The sequence below is a fragment of the Adiantum capillus-veneris genome, chromosome 4, assembly GCF_014529385.1.
Source record: "Adiantum capillus-veneris isolate H3 chromosome 4, ASM1452938v2, whole genome shotgun sequence".
NCBI classification, from domain to species: domain Eukaryota; kingdom Viridiplantae; phylum Streptophyta; class Polypodiopsida; order Polypodiales; family Pteridaceae; genus Adiantum; species Adiantum capillus-veneris.
The window spans coordinates 87,320,299-87,332,812 of record NC_140934.1 but is presented as its reverse complement, the minus strand read 5'-3'; positions in this window follow the sequence as shown (position 1 = coordinate 87,332,812).

Here is a 12,514-nt window from a genome sequence, read left to right as displayed (position 1 = left end):
TTTCCCCAGGAGATGTTGGGGTTTTTTTGTGCGGTGCAGCAAGTGATTGGCCATTTGACCCAGGTGGAATCTATGTTGTGATGAAGGGGGTGGGGCAACCCACTAGAGGGATGGCAATAGGAACCAAGAATAAGATAGTGTATATATGGTGTTTTGCGTTTTCTCATAATGTTTTCTACTTGTGCAGCTTTTAGGTGAACAAAACAATTTTTGGTTGAACATAAATGTTCAACAAGGGGGTTGAGCAATGCTGGTGCAGCCAAAGTGTGTTGACAATAACAGAGGGTACAAGCAGATATGAGTGGGCTAGTAGGTGTACACATGGGTAATGAAACATGTGTGAAGTTCAAATTTGGCAAGAGAGATCTTGGAGTGTATGGCTAAAGTTATTAAAGAATGGAGCATGTCGATCTTTGCATATCAACAATCGGAATCCTGGTTGCCAAGATAGAGGTCTTTGAAGTTTGAGCAGGGCCTGATTATATGCCTAGTGGATCGCATTGGAGAGCATGCCATCTAAATTTTTTTGGAGCTTGCCAGTGTTTGCGTAGGTGGTCTGTGATATATGAAGTTGACCAGAAGTGATAGCACGTGTCAATCAAATTCATGGTCAGCTAGACATGACCTGTCAAAGTTTGGTGCAGTTGGTGGTGGTGCGGCACGTGATACTTTTTGACAGTTTTGGTGAGTTTGGTTGGAGGGCTTGGAAAGATTCAAAGATAGCAAGTTTTATATTACTACAAGTCGGTAGGATGGATTTTTAGATGGTTCTTACGACTTGGGAATCTGACCATCACGTAGAAAATGGAAAAGGAGTTAAGGTAGGCTAAAATCACCTCATTTCCACTTGTCGCCTTTGGAGAGAGAGCTTTTCGACCTTCTTCGCGCACATTTTTTGGAGTTCACAATTGCCAGTTTTTAGCGTCGTCTCACACGAGACATGAGAGGTAAGTTCTATACTCATCCATGATCCACTCTTTATGGCTGGTATCTAGTCTAAACCCCAAGAAAAAACCCTAGAATCTGAGCAGTGCACGAAGACCTACGACCAAAAATGGACCATAGCGGTAGTTGGACGGGAAGTCTCACACACCCATGAAGTGCATGCAAACACTACCTAGATCAACATAATGTCAATCGAGGACACAGATGACACGATAGGCACACGGAGGAAATATCTTAAGCTTGTCAGGCTGAGACCATCCTACACATACAACACTCAGGAAGGCCAACTAAACCACAACCAAGAACCTCACTGCCCTCAACTACACCACCTAGCCACATACACACATACGGAAGGTAACTCACCTAATCATGCCAGAATCATACAAAACTGAAGGAACACCGTCCCCTCACTAGGATACACCTGTCCCTAAGCTTCTACACTCAAAACCCTCACTCTAAACCCATCTGCGGAAAACGCGTAGGATGACAGAGCCGAATTTTGAAAGTGCCCGAAACTGAAATTTATGAGTACCTATGTGTAGCTTATGCCGCCACAATTCTATAGACTACTAGCACGCAGAAAACAAACATCGTTTGATACACTTACGACCACAAATAGCTCGTAGATGTGTCGGCGTGTGCGCTTCGTCTCGCGGGGAATGCTTGGCGTTGTCGCGTAGCTCTCCTCGAGCCTACCGCAATGGTGCAGTCGGATCTCCAATGTGTTGAGCGAGCCGGGCGTAGCGAGAGGATGAAGCTCACGCTCACTCTCTTTCTCTCTCACACACAGTAGACGGCAGTGCTAAAACTTGATTATGATAAAAGTCTTTTTTACAAAATGACCTAGGTACCTTATATACTAAGGCTATCTTAGGTTTAACCAAAATTGGGGTTGAAAGGGTCAAATGGCTTTGTATTTACAATCTAGAAGTGCCATTGCACCCCGGCTTCTGAAACTAGAATAACTACTCATTTCAAATGACGTTTATAGCCATAATCCGCAGCATTTCATAACTCGCAAAAGATAAGACTTTGGTACGAAACCTGAGTTATATTGTGTTGTTGACCCAACGGTCAACAGCGGCCTGTCACCTCAACAAAATCAGACGCGACTTGAAATGTAGCATGCCCCAACATAATAGAACACTTCTATATCACCAGCTGACCATTTGGCAGGGGTGAAGGGGGTCCTAAGTAGAAAAGCTAGGTTTTTGACAGATGACAAGATTGGATTCTGACTCCACAGACAGCTTATAGACTGGGTCTATACACAATGTATATGGTTGGTTTCATAAAATCAATCAAGCCAAGCCCTCGGAAAGTATAAAATAGCTTGAAGGCTACAAAGCGTCAAATTTGACATACGAGGTCAAACTGACTCCAAATGGGCCAAAATTGGATGAGCTGCTTCAGGACTTTGTAGCGGACAAGTCCATAGCCTCAAAATTGACAAACCAGCTCCATAGGCCATGTAGTCACGAAAACAAATGACTTCAGAGTCCACAAAGCACAAAGTGATACCGGCAACACAAAACTTTACCAGATTCAACTTAGGGCTTGTTTTAGGTGTATAGAATATGTTTAGGTCAAAATTTCCAAGTTTTGCAAGAAAACTTTGACTGTTGTAAATAATCACGATTATTTACTTTTGCACTATATTGGCTTGAAATGGTATCGTCACTTCACCTATCGCTTGTACACACTTATTACATGCTTCATTTCAAGTATGAGACAAGTCGATCAATGATAACTTGGAAATTACCAGAAAAACACAAAGAAGTCCTTTCAAACCATTTTCTAATTTATTAGTCACAATTTTGGATCCAAATCACCTCAAATCTCATACACAAGGTCTACATCATGCCTAGAACCAAGCTGCTTCAAAAAATGTCCATTTTGATGAAAAAATAAATAATCATGATTATTTTCTTTTTGGCCAAGATGGGGGGAAATTGTAGTTTTGGCTTCATGGGACCAAAGCACATGATGTCCCAAGCCAATTGACCAAGTTTGAATAAATTTGGAGCTCAAAATCTCAAAATTCCCTTATATCTACTGTTTCAAAGACCTAAAGCCTAAATCTGGCACCATTCTCACCCTGTACACTCAAATGAGCCCATATTTCACTTAGAGTATCTATTTGATATATATTCCAAGCCCATGATGCCAAAATTGCAAAAAGTTGAAAAAAATCATCAGTTGTAAATAATCGCGATTATTTACTTTTGTTGGGGAAAATAAATATGTGAGCTTTTTAGTTAGAGATTTTTTTTAAAAAATATAGAGCTATTTTGGTTGGGAGCTTAAGTTTACCTTTCTTAATTAATAGAAGGTGTCTTTTGTATGAAAAAATATCTTTTATGTGTGAGTGTTTGTGTTTGTGTGTGCATGGTTGAACTCATGTTTACACCATAGTAATGAAGAGACATGAAAAATTTCCACCAAAGTAGTAAAACAAGATATAATAGGCATGGATGACAAGGTATGGATGCTATATAATGATTAGACAAATTACCGCCTTGGGACTCATCAGACACATAATTAATATATACATTTAGAGGGAGAGACACTTTTACATGGTGGGATTCCTTGTGTTGGAAGCTTATGTATTCAACAAAAGTCATTGAATGAGGGCACACTACTAGGAGGATAAGGTTTAAAACCTAATGCTTTGAGTAGTAAGGGCATGGAGCTGTTAGGGTAGCTCTCACACATATGTTTGGGATATCTTATACGGAAAGAGTTTTGGACTAATAAAAATGTCTTAAAGATTAAACATTAAAAATTAAACATGCACAATTAGACAGGATCAGTCTACCATTGCAGAGAAATTTAGGTTGGATTGAATAAGGATAGTCTAACTATATTTCTTGGTAGGGGGGATGGGTGGCCATGTATCAAGGGGAAACTTTGGCGGGTTCAAAATTCAATACCTCCCTATACAATGTGAGTTAACATATTAATTAAAAAATCATGTGGTACATTAACATGATTACATAGTGCACCCCCCGAGGAGAAAAATCAAGAATTTTGCTTGTTGGAACAATGTCACAACAATAGAAAGTACTTTGTGGCCCTTAACCCTAATGCTAAGAAGATTATAGTCCCTCTCTAAGATAGATTGTGGAAGGCATAGGATTTTGGAGTTGGTTTTCATATGACCCTGATTGGAAATAGGTGTGTTCTTTGACTAGAAGGTGGTTTAATTATAGGTTCTAAGGCAATTGAGGTAGTTAGATAGCCATGTGAATCTATGATTCTAGCTTTCATATTATAGGGTTGATGGGTGGAAGAAGATTCAAGTCTAGAGGTATGATTTAGCTCTCTTACATTCAGGAGCATCTAATGGGAAGAGTCTTAGTCCATATGGTTTTACATGGAGTCTTCCCTATCAAGATGGTTGCCCCATTAAAAATGACTACTTAAAACAAGGAAAGTATTCTCTTCCAAGTTCATATGAGCTATAGAGTAAGGAGGGTTAGAGGAAGGAGGGTTATCAAAGTCCAAAAGAGTGGTTGAATTACATAAAAGATAGGGAGGGGTTCCAAAAGAAGGCAAATGGGAGGGGATGGATTGATGCAGGGAGGGGACTGGAAATATAGAGGACAAATAAGCTCAAATATGGAATGGATGTGTGCATACAAGGAGTGAAATGTGCACTTTGAAAAACTTTATTAGTGTTGATATGGTTGTCTTAATCGTGATGTCAAGGGTTATGATTGATATGTTCAAGGGATGTGTTTTCAAAACAAGATGGGGTATTAGGAGAGCCTTCTTAATGAATGAACAACCTTTGGATACATCAAACCTCCATCTTTAATTCTTGGAGCTGCCAAATGATTGTCATATATCATCTATATAGACATCAAAAGTAAATGTTCAACCTCGAGGATAATTTCCATTAATAGCTTATTAACTATCTTGGTATTCATCTAATGATCTTGCCAATCAAGGATTGACATAACTTGAAGCCCTTTGATAAAGAGCAAGGCTAGTATTGATAACAAACCTTACATCCCATCATAAAGAAGAGATAATAATTCATATTCCTCACCAAAAGAACTAAGTCAACATTGGACCATGCTCAGTTATGCAACACTCAAGTATTCCATAAGGTGGCAAAACATAGTAGCCATCTTAATGGTGTATTTAGACATAAGAAGCTTTTACAATCTTTGCAGTATAATCCCACATAGTGTATCACACCATCAAAAAAGGGTTCACATACTTAGCAAGGAGACCAAGAAGTAAGGTCATTGGCACTTGCCTTGGAAAGTATGCATATGAAAAATGTTAGACATAGATAGCGTTCAAAGTGCCCGAACTATGAGCTCATAGACATGGGAGCTTGCAATTGGTCAAAAAAATGTTAGACATAGATAGCGTTCAAAGTGCCCGAACTATGACCTCATAGACATGGGAGCTTGCAATTGGTCAAAAAAATATTGACGACATTCTAGACTCGCCATGATAATCCCACATAGTGTCTCATAACATAATGAGCTATGACAAAGGAAGGCCCGCATAGCTAGCAAGGAGACTAAGAAGTAAGGTCAATGGCACTTTCCTTGGAAACTATGCATATGAAAAATGCTAGACATAAGTAGTGTTCAAAGTGCCTGAACTATACGTTATGCCATAGACATGGGAGCTTGCAATTGGTCAGATAATAATTGATGACATTGTAGACTTTCCATGATAATCCCACATAGTGTTTCATAACATCATGAGCTACTAAAAAGGAGGGCCCGCATAGCTAGGAAGGAGACTAAGAAATAAGGTCAATAGCACTAGTCTTGGAAAATATGCCAAAGGTTAGAAATAGGTGGTGTTTAGACTGCCTAGACCATGAGATCTATGCCATTGATGACATTCCAAAGCCGCCGGGATAATCCCACATATTTTTTCATAAGATCAAGAGCTACAAAAAAGGAGGAATTGCATAGCTAGCAAGGAGACCAAGAAACAAGGTCAATGGAACTCACCTTGAAAAACATGCTTATGAGAAAGGTTAGGCATAGGTAGCATTCATATTGCCTAGACCATGAGCTATGCCGTAGACGTGGTAGCTTGCAATTTGTCAAAAAACATTGATGATGGTCTAGAACCACCACAAATAAAGGTGCCCTCCAACCCTCAAAACAAAAGCATGTCCAGACTCCATGGTATTTGTAGTTTGAAATGTTGGCGTATGTCAAACCCGCAAATACACTTCAAGATGATCCTTTTTGTGATGCTATGGAGTAAAATATTTGCTTGTCTAAGAGTGTAAATGAGCTATAAAGTAAGAAAGGGGTGTTGATGCATGCGCGTATGCGTAGTGTGAATGCACCCATATATAGATTATTAAATTAAATTCCTTTTAAATTTCTAGTGCTTCAACTTTAAGTTTTATGAAGTTTTAAATCTAGATACATAAAGGCGACATACCGTCCACATGCATGCATCCTCCTACAAGCTATGCTCTTATAGTGCACCTGTGCGGGTGCAGATGATCTCCGTGCTCTGTGTTGTAGAATCTATAAATAAACAAGAAAAAAATGTATCAAATCACTGCAAAAGCGTGCTACAAGCTCATGAGATCGCAGAGCGTCCACACGTATGCGGATGGTCTAGGTGCTCATATCCTCAACATTTTCTTTGAATGACTCCACACATATATATTTAGGTAAGATTTTCTTGATTCCATGGACGTGTGCACTAGTGGTGCACAAGATCAGGAGTAGAAGACCTTTGTTGGATCTTCTGCGTCTTGGATCCTCGGGTTGTGTTGCACCTAATTTGTGAGAGTCGAGGCGCAAGGTTGGGTCCATGGGGCTAATTGGAAAGGTCACTGAAGACAATGTGGGAGATACAAGAGAAGGGACCCAGGAGTTATATTCCACTGTTGTTGGCAGCGGTAGCTTACAAAATAAAGAGGCTAGAGGTGGTGTAAACAGGGTATGATGATGCCGTGTGTAGTAATATCTCTCTCGTTCTCTCTTTCTAACCTTTATCTAAAACCATTAATGAGACTACGGCTTGCAATGGAGTTGCCAAAAAAAAAATCTCTTCTTCAGCTTCTTCTTCTTCTTCTCTCTCCCGTCTCTCAGTTTCTATCAAACATTCCACATTCGTAGAAATTACGACCCATCAACGAATGGCTTCAATGAGGTTGAGGTGCTCGTCTGAGATGCATAATATCCCTCCCAATTTGGCAACCGCCATAGAAATAAATAGGCTCACAATTTGGGTACAAATCTTAGACATAATACTCTATAGACTATTCTCAACTAGGAAACTTCAAATCAAACAGAGGATAATAGACACACATCACCATTTCTGGGAAAGGTACCACTAGCGCAAGAGGTAGCCATCCATCCACAGAGACTCGTTCTAGCATTAAAGAAAATGAAATACGTGGAAAAAATGTAGCTTTATGCATTTCAAATCATCCCTTTTTAGCCTGCTCGTGATGGGACATGTACGCACCGTGGAGGGGATATCTGATTTAGTTCACTCCACTATTGGGGTGAAATAGGGTTGCTGATTGTCTCTTACTCTATTTGGTATGTATGTTGATGAGGTGTCTAACTGCATTCACAAAGAGGGTGATAGAGGTTCCCAGTTGGCAAGGACGTGGATCCCATTGTTGTTATATACTGATGATATTGTGTTGATCTCTGACTCACCAGAGCGTATGCAATGACAATTGGATGCATTCCACAATTTTGCAAAGGATAGTAGATTTTCTATAAACCTTGGTAAAACCAAGGTTTACAGGCAATTCTAGGTTTTACCATAACCTTGGTAAAACCAAGGTTATGATGTTTAACACCACACCGCAATGGATCAAGAGATCAACACCGACTTTCACATATGGTTAGGAGATTGTAGAGTATAACAATGCATACACTTACCTTGTGGTTGTCTTTACTGGGCCTAGGATATCTTTGGAGAGTGTAGAGGAGACTAGAGTGATTAGAGCTTATGCGGCCTTGGGAACGCTTGGAGAGGACGTGTTCACAGGTTCAGTTCTAGAGATAGGGCCACAATACATATGTCATTGCACAATGTACTATGAGATTCGGAGCCTTTTTCACTACTTATTCAGAGAGGGTTTCGGTCCTTTCTCCAAGGTCATGAGTTATCAGGATCAAAAATGTCTTGGGGTATATCTACTTGAGCTACACAGATATAGAGACACTTTATTGGGGAGAGCTAGAGATAGATAGTCCCTAAGACATATTACATGTTTCTTTTCTCTAAATATGGGACAGCCAGAGGAGCAACCATCACTGCGAAGCTCAACCCACACTCATTCGACCACTACCGGCACTCTCATCGACCGAGCACTGGAGCTACAGAGATCCAAGCGGTCACGATAAAGGAGAGGGGCTACACAGCATCACCGGTGACTACAACAGAGGATTCAAGCCATACTCTCTCGACATCCAGAGTGCAAATGAGGATGGATTTTAGTAGTAATAGTACTTTTGTTCTAGTCTTTTTGTACACACGCATGGTATCAAATTCACAATTTTGTAATATTTTGGTCTCACAGGTCATTTTGGCCTTCTGAAGATGTTGATATAACATTTGACTTCTCTCTCTCTCTCTCTCTCTCTCTCTCTCTCTCTCTCTCTCTCTCTCTCTCTCTCTCTCTCTCTCTCTCTCTCTCTCTCTCACACACACACACACACACACACACACACACATCCATGTGCATGGGTAGTGTGATTTTCATTGACATGGACAATTTCAAGAAAGTTTTTCTTTATCAAGATTTCAAATGTGGGGGCTACAAATCAAACCTTTCCTACATTTGGATGGGAGCTTGGTTGCCCAACATTAATTTTAGGTGGGATTGTATGGAGCATGTTGTCTTTTGCCACAAAATTACACCACAATCGCTTATGTTATGGGAGGATTAAGTATTTTGAATCTAAAAGCATTTGCATTGGCAAGTGAGACTGCTCTTATACTATTGATGATTGGTGTTTAATTTTTTGGAAAGTGATGGGATGTTTGAGTTTCGTACTTAGTTGCTATGTCTTTACATCATATGAACATTGTCTTATGCTATGAGAGGATTGAATATTCTGAATCTAAAAGCAAGGGAGGCTACTCTCATCAAGCATGATTTGCATATTGATACGTATTGGTCTTTTTTTTATAAAACTTATGGATGCTTTAGTTGTTACTTTCATGGTGCCTGGTTTCTGTCCGCTTGGGATAAAGTTTTCACTATAGCACCTATCGAAATTGGTTCTAGTTTATCAAATGCTTCTTAAATCTTGGTAACACATGGCCTCCTATTTGGTATGGCAAGGTAGAGCTACATGCACTTGTGACTCATTAGTCTCCAGAATGTATTTTGGAGTATTGTATTTAAACTCCCACTTGGGCAGTTTCTTGGTAAAAAAGCATTATTTATGCATAAGGAATGATGTCTCACTTTAAGTAGATGGTCGACTCTAAGAGCTTGTTGAAACCTTCTTTTGCAACTAGGAGGAAATTCAAATTGGGTTTTGGCTTCACGATTCCATGGAACCAACTATACATGCTCTACGCATCCTATCAATTCCAACGACGAAGATAGATTCAAGCACTAGGTGCTTTCATCTACAATCAACAACTAGTTTTTAGTTTTACCAGGTACTTCTATCCCCATCTGATTTGTATGCCACATTCAACAAAACAATGGTCCCTCACTCATGCTGAACACTAAGGGAGTCAGATTCTAGCAAATGTATGGAATATTCCCAATCAACTTAAGTTCATATTAGTTTTTTGGAGAGGTTTTTGGTAGGTGCTAACTTTAATGTTGTGAATCTTGTGTAAAAGGCTTCACTAATGGAAACATATCACAAGTACTAGACTGCAGATTGTTAGAAATGTTTTTGGTCATGTATACTTGTTACAAATGGTGCAAATGGGTAGTATTTTAATGGAAAGATACTTAGGGTGTAGAGATACACTAAGTACATCATGAAATGTTGTTCATGATCCTGCAATGTTGTTTTGTCTACACTCCTTCACCTGTATTAGAACCATCTCTTGTTTAAAAGAATTCACTGCTTCAAGTCTATTATAACTCAAGTTATCATCAAAGATCGGATTACAGGCCTCAATGTCCTTACAAGACAAAGGGATTGGAGCTCAAGCTCTTAGGATATTCAATAGATTCTTTGTGTGAATTTCATAAATATATAACGTAATATACATAAGACTTGAGAGAGAGAGAGAGAGAGAGAGAGAGAGAGAGAGAGAGAGAGAGAGAGATGGAGTTTGTTTTATGTAGCCCAGAGCTTGTTGTGTGTAGTGCCTTAGAAGGATGAGAGAGAGTGAGGGCAAGTTGATAGAGAGACAAGACATTTACTTTTGTTTGTGTGTAACAAGGTTAAGCCTCATTCTAGACATTTTAAACAAAATGTCCATGAAGTCAATGTGTCCATTTAAAAAATGGGACCCATTCCTTAACTACAACAATTTTTTCACACCTTTCTCTCTTTTTCTCTAGGGAATGTCAAGAACCCCACCCACCCCACCCCCCCAAATATTTAAATGCCGTAGGGTTGGCCATAAGATTAAATATGGTCTTCAATAATACACCATATTGTGATCTTAGTCGTGTGTAAGATAGTAGGTGAAAAACAAGTTGTTACATCACGTGGACACAAACATCGTAACCTTTCAATGATAAGTGGTGAAAAGGGTTTTTAAAATTTCCAAGGGGATTTATTGAATATCAATTCCTAAACAAAAAGTGGGCACTCCCATAGTATCAAAAAAGGAGAGCAACCTCATGCAACAAGGTAGAAAATTACTTTGATCCAATTGTATTAGAAATGTAATGTCTAGATAGTCTACATATGAAGCTCAAAACTAGAAAAGATCTAAATTTCTTACAAAAGCCCAAAACCAAAAGATTACAAAAATAACACAGTCACTTTTGTTACAATTTTTTGCTTGGACCATGATTTTGATCTTTACATGTTTTGATGCATCTATGCTTGTTCAAAATTTGATTTGAAGCAAATTGAACTCAATTTATCAGCAATTCAGACTGATGGACATTTTAGATTGGAATCTGCCAAATTTTCTAACTTTGGCACTCTATGTACTTAACAAGAGCAATGCAAGCTGCGGAGAAGTCCAAGAAGAGGGTCACTCAAAAAGAGAAGCTACAAGAGCTACCACCAGACCAATTGGACCCTAGTTCAGTAAAGACAGCCAAATCAACCTATCTATCAAAAGAATAGCTGGAGGAGAACATCACAACGGTTTTCATAAGTAGATTCAAAAGCGAAGAAGGACATCAGGTAGAACTACAGCTTTTGCCAAAAGAGGTCTACGATGTCATAGCAAAGACCGAAACAGAAGAAGCTTATAGAAGGCTTGGACTCAGAGAATTCTACGAACAAGAGCCATATGGTGTAGATTTTTAGAAAGCCTATGAACTTTTGTCCACAATCAAGGAAGATGGTACGGCCCAAATTACTGACCAACAAGGGCACAAGGTAGAAGTGGTAATTGCAAAAGAAATCATGGCCGAATCTCTCAAATTTCTAGTAGAAGGGATGACCATGAGGGCAAGAGACAGAAAAATAACAGGTACTTTCACCAAAGAGACTGCTACGGAAACGTTTGCTGATCTTATCGAGAAGCAAGTGGAAGAACTAGCAAGATTATTTCCACTTTCTAGCAAAGAGACCACCAAGGTACACAACATCCAATCATGCAATTGCAACTACATTTACACCACTGTTACAGTCAACAACCAGGAGACCCATCGACCACGCACATTATGTGTTATCCACATTGAAGGGTACAAAGAAATAGGGTTAGATAACCTATCTGGGAGCACTTGAAGTACTCACAAGAATAGCATACCATGCTATCGGCATGGAAAACAATTTGCCGCCTGCCCCATATCAAAACACGTGGATTGTGGCCTCATAGCCATCTCCTCAAGCCACAAGGTCTACAAAACGAGTTTATAAATCTGATGAAGAATCTTCAAGGAGCTCTCATGAAGCACATGGCAATGAAATCTCAGACAATGAGGAAAGAAGAGCCCGCATTGAAGAGATGAAAAGAAAAGCAGTGGCCGCACATCAAGAAGAGCCCCAACAGAAAAAGGCAAGATTTGAAAGGGAAAATGAAACCTATGAAAGAAGCCACTAAGCTGCAGGTGAGGACCCTAAAAGGTGGCTGCCAAAGGAAATAAAGGGGCCAAGAACAAAGAACCCTGCATGGAAAGAAGCAAAAGACCCAAAGGATTTCTTGGAAATAATGTCCCAGGAAGCGGAAGAATTAAAGCTAAAAGAATCTCAAGAAGCTGAGAGAAAATCTAGAGAAGATGCATCCGAGCAAGAAAAACAAACATAAGAGGCAACAACACAAGGAGAGACCCAGCACGACCAAAGTGAGATGTCTCCCAGACCATGTTCACCTGCTACAAAACAACACAACCACCCCATACCAAGCCCTCCACCATCACCAACAGACAGACCCACAGAGGGTGATCAAACTAAAGAAAAAGAGCCTATACAGAAAGAAGCAACAAAATCTGCACAACAGGAAA